The following is a 5,819-nucleotide window of genomic DNA, read 5'->3' on the forward strand; positions in this document are numbered from 1 at the left end:
CCGGTGTGGGATAGCGGTAGCGACACGGCGGGTGTGGGAGTGACGTCACACCACTGCCAGACCCGGTGTGGGATAGCGGTAGCGACACGGCGGGTGTGGGAGTGACGTCACACCACTGTCAGACCCGGTGTGGGATAGCGGTAGCGACACGGCGGGTGTGGGAGTGACGTCATACAACTGTCAGGCACGGTGTGGGATAGCAGTAGCGACACGGCGGGTGTGGGAGTGACGTCACACCACTGTCAGACCCGGTGTGGGATAGCGGTAGCGACTCGGCGGGTGTGGGAGTGACGTCACACCACTGTCAGACCCGGTGTGGGATAGCGGTAGCGACACGGCGGGTGTGGGAGTGACGTCACACCACTGTCAGACCCGGTGTGGGATAGCGGTAGCGACACGGCGGGTGTGGGAGTGACGTCACACCACTGCCAGACCCGGTGTGGGATAGCGGTAGCGACACGGCGGGTGTGGGAGTGACGTCACACCACTGTCAGACCCGGTGTGGGATAGCGGTAGCGACACGGCGGGTGTGGGAGTGACGTCACACCTCTGTCAGACCCGGTGAGGGATAGCGGTAGCGACACGGCGGGTGTGGGAGTGACGTCACACCACTGTCAGACCCGGTGTGGGATAGCGGTAGCGACACGGCGGGTGTGGGAGTGACGTCACACCACTGTCAGACCCGGTGTGGGATAGCGGTAGCGACACGGCGGGTGTGGGAGTGACGTCACACCACTGCCAGACCCGGTGTGGGATAGCGGTAGCGACACGGCGGGTGTGGGAGTGACGTCACACCACTGTCAGACCCGGTGTGGGATAGCGGTAGCGACACGGCGGGTGTGGGAGTGACGTCATACAACTGTCAGGCACGGTGTGGGATAGCAGTAGCGACACGGCGGGTGTGGGAGTGACGTCACACCACTGTCAGACCCGGTGTGGGATAGCGGTAGCGACACGGCGGGTGTGGGAGTGACGTCACACCACTGTCAGACCCGGTGTGGGATAGCGGTAGCGACACGGCGGGTGTGGGAGTGACGTCACACCACTGTCAGACCCGGTGTGGGATAGCGGTAGCGACACGGCGGGTGTGGGAGTGACGTCACACCTCTGTCAGACCCGGTGAGGGATAGCGGTAGCGACTCAGCAGGTGTGGGAGTGACGTCACACCACTGTCAGACCCGGTGTGGGATAGCGGTAGCGACACGGCGGGTGTGGGAGTGACGTCACACCACTGTCAGACCCGGTGTGGGATAGCGGTAGCGACACGGCGGGTGTGGGAGTGACGTCACACCTCTGTCAGACCCGGTGTGGGATAGCGGTAGCGACACGGCGGGTGTGGGAGTGACGTCACACCACTGTCAGACCCGGTGTGGGATAGCGGTAGCGACACGGCGGGTGTGGGAGTGACGTCACACCACTGTCAGACCCGGTGTGGGATAGCGGTAGCGCGACACGGCGGGTGCGGGAGTGACGTCACACCACTGTCAGACCCGGTGTGGGATAGCGGTAGCGACACGGCGGGTGTGGGAGTGACGTCACACCTCTGTCAGACCCGGTGTGGGATAGCGGTAGCGACACGGCGGGTGTGGGAGTGACGTCACACCACTGTCAGACCCGGTGTGGGATAGCGGTAGCGACACGGCGGGTGTGGGAGTGACGTCACACCTCTGTCAGACCCGGTGAGGGATAGCGGTAGCGACTCAGCAGGTGTGGGAGTGACGTCACACCACTGTCAGACCCGGTGTGGGATAGCGGTAGCGACACGGCGGGTGTGGGAGTGACGTCACACCACTGCCAGACCCGGTGTGGGATAGCGGTAGCGAGAGCGACACGGCGGGTGTGGGAGTGACGTCACACCACTGTCAGACCCGGTGTGGGATAGCGGTAGCGACACGGCGGGTGTGGGAGTGACGTCATACAACTGTCAGGCACGGTGTGGGATAGCAGTAGCGACACGGCGGGTGTGGGAGTGACGTCACACCACTGTCAGACCCGGTGTGGGATAGCGGTAGCGACTCGGCGGGTGTGGGAGTGACGTCACACCACTGTCAGACCCGGTGTGGGATAGCGGTAGCGACACGGCGGGTGTGGGAGTGACGTCACACCACTGTCAGACCCGGTGTGGGATAGCGGTAGCGACACGGCGGGTGTGGGAGTGACGTCACACCACTGCCAGACCCGGTGTGGGATAGCGGTAGCGACACGGCGGGTGTGGGAGTGACGTCACACCACTGTCAGACCCGGTGAGGGATAGCGGTAGCGACACGGCGGGTGTGGGAGTGACGTCACACCACTGTCAGACCCGGTGTGGGATAGCGGTAGCGACACGGCGGGTGTGGGAGTGACGTCACACCACTGTCAGACCCGGTGTGGGACAGCGGTAGCGACACGGCGGGTGTGGGAGTGACGTCACACCACTGTCAGACCCGGTGTGGGACAGCGGTAGCGACACGGCGGGTGTGGGAGTGACGCCACACCACTGTCAGACCCGGTGTGGGATAGCGGTAGCGACACGGCGGGTGTGGGAGTGACGTCACACCACTGTCAGACCCGGTGTGGGATAGCGGTAGCGACACGGCGGGTGTGGCTGTCAATATCAGGGGACCTAAAACTGGACACTGGTGTTTCAGATCACCACACACGTCACCATCACCAGCAGTGACAGCACCACCGGCACCACCGGCAGGCGTGAGTACACCAACGGCAGTCGAGTCCAGCTTCATGGCTTCCGAAACCAAGATCAAGTGAACTGCCGTTGACTTAGAGTTACCGTAAATGATAATACAGCTACTATAAGACAATGTATGATGTTATTTTTACAATTTTTCTGCTAACTCAAAATATTTGTGATTGTAATTCTGCTTCTTTAGCGTTGTATCTAAGATATAAACATCAAAGACGACATTAATAACTAGCGCCTTCTATTTCAGATCCACCATCACCACCGTCCCCAGCATGACCATCACCATCACCATCACCATTACCAGCACCACCGGCTCCGGGATCAAACCCGCCACCAGCATGTCCGTAAGTGTCGAATCATAAAATGACAATGGACATGTAAAACTCAAAACCTTTTTCCAATCGTCCTAATTTTGACCAAATTCCTCTGTTTGTGTTACTTCTTGCTCTTACAGTTTGTAACACGCTGATCTAAAAACATACTGACTGTTTTTCAGATCGTCTACCATCACCGCCATCACCAGCACCACCACCATCACCACCGGCTCCAAGACCCAGTCACCGCCACAAGCCTCCGTGAGTACAGACGGGATGTCCGGGCAGACTGTTCTCTGTTGCTTGTCTCTAGGAAAAAAAACATTTGACGTTGCTGAATGATGCAGAAACTATAAGAAACTAAAAATGAAAACAAGAATAAAGCAGTGAAATATTTGATTTCTTTCATTGTCTTCGTTAGGTACATTTATACTTATTTGGTCTATCAAATTGTCAGTTCCCACTCTTCTTTGATCTTACCAATAAATAGTCCTTTACTTGGAATGAAAAACACCATAAACGTATTCTTTTTTCAGTTATATATTTCTCGGTCTTGCTTAATGTTATCGATACTTTTTGTATTGAATGTACTTGTCCGAACATTTTTGTTTATTTTGCCGTAGACATTGCTACCACTCTGTCTGTATGATGAGGTGATCGTTTGGTCTGTCATATAGAATGATTCAATCGTTTATATTATTTCAGGTCCGCCATCACCACCATCACCATCATCATCACCATTACCGCCACCAGCACCACCGGCTCCGGGATCAAGCCCGCCACCAGCGTCCGTGAGTGTCTTATCATTGAATGCATCCTGAAACGTAAAACTTGTTCTTTCCGCAATGTTACATAGGATTTGTGGTCCATATTTTTTTTTTCATAATCAGATCGATAGGAATAACAAATAGTAATATTGATATAATGATACAACAATAATAACGGATTCCGTCAGGATTTTGCTGACCGTAGGACGGGTTGAGAGGTGAATCCACTGTATTTTATAGGAGTTCTATCGGTTTGCGGTTAATTTGTATTTCCTCCTTTTCAGATCATCTACCAGCACCACCACCAGCACCACCGTCCTCAACACCAAGCCCGCCACCACCAGCAACACCGGCCTCAGCACCAAGCCCGCCACCACCAGCACCACCGGCCTCAGCACCAAGCCCGCCACCAGCCTCCGTGAGTATCTTATTATCAAGTGACCATAAAAGCGTATATTTTTGTATTTTAGTCGTAAGTTCGAGACACACTGATATTTCATTTTCCATCACCAATTTTTTATCGATAGGCTACATATTTTATTGTAACATATATTTCATCAGGAATGCAGTGCTAATTAGCGCAAGAGGTGTTGAAATTGGCGCAATAGTTTTCTTACAGTGAATAACAATTGGAGCTCAACATGTGCTACTTCTCTTCCAGGTCATCTACCATCACCACCACCAGCACCACCGGCTCCGGGACCAAGCCCGCCACCAGTCTCCGTGAGTACAGACGGGATATCGGCGGGAACACAGTCTTCTGTACCGCACGACTCAGTAGTTTGATATTTAGCCAACATATGGCTCTGGCATACAGCGCCTGAAGCATGCTGTAGGGTAGACCGGGGCAAGTCGCCCCGCCGAGGTAAAACGCCTCACCGATGTTTCTCGGAACTGGCAAGGTTCTGGAGAAACATCATCTCTTCTATGAAACGTGCACTATATGATCATTATATGAGCAGACTGGAAAGAAATTGTGATGACTCTTTAGGGAGATATAGCCAAAAATGTGTTTTTTTTTTTAGTGATTTTTATGTTTTGTTGTCAGATTATGTATCATGGCGTTCTTTTATGGTCCACATCAGGTTAACGACTTTTACATGTTTTGAACAACTATTGTCTAACGCTTATCATGCCGGGTTGGTTCGTGTTAAATTATGTCTTGCTGGAGTGCAAGGCGTTGTTCTCTGACCGAACTACGTGATGGGGTAAAACGCCCCAGTAGGTCGCGGGGCAAAAAGCCCCTGGGGCATTTTACCTCATGTGTTGTCTGGCTACCCACTTTCTAATGTTCGGTAGCTGGCGAACAGTAAGTTTCTATGCCTTTATGTGTATTTTTCTCAGCAACTGGATGGCAAAGGAAGTATTTTGTTAACATTTGCATTGTAATAATTTATTATTTGGTCTTATGAGGTAGGTGAAAAACCTGCTCATACAATAGTGTCATAGCTGAACACCCGACAGGATGGAATGTGCTAACTTCAGTGCCGTGCCTCCAGAGGTCTAACGGACCTCTCACATAAGATTTAGCCAACTACCATGTTAAATCTTTAATCTTAAGTATGGGGCTACTTGCCCCAGGCCGTGGGGCGTTTTGCCCTGGGGTTTGGGCAAAATGCCCCATTTGCAGTTGCTTCACAAATCACTTCCTAGCTTGCAGTCCGATCATAAGTGAATGAATTTGAGGGGTGCAATTTAAAGTAAAATGTCCAATGAACGCATTGAGCACAAATTTGGCCTTCCAGGTGAGGTGGGACAAAATTTATGTAGCAAAATAAATCATCTGGGGCGTCTTGCCCCAGGCTACCCTACCACTCGACTCAGTAGTTATTCATCTCGACAACAGATGGATCTAGCATATAGCGCCTGAAGCATGCTGTACCGCACGACTCAGTAGTTTCAGTGTTAGCCAACAGATGGTTCTGGCATACAGCGCCTGAAGCATGCTGTACCGCACGAGTCAGTAGTTTCAATGTTAGCCAACAGTGACCAAATGGCTCTGGCATATCGACACCTTTTTTTAAACCACACATCTGTTCTCCGGTGAATTTCCGG

This window comes from Amphibalanus amphitrite, unplaced genomic scaffold (assembly GCF_019059575.1).
Source record: "Amphibalanus amphitrite isolate SeventyFive unplaced genomic scaffold, NRLGWU_Aamphi_draft 000360F_arrow, whole genome shotgun sequence".
NCBI classification, from domain to species: Eukaryota; Metazoa; Arthropoda; class Thecostraca; order Balanomorpha; family Balanidae; genus Amphibalanus; species Amphibalanus amphitrite.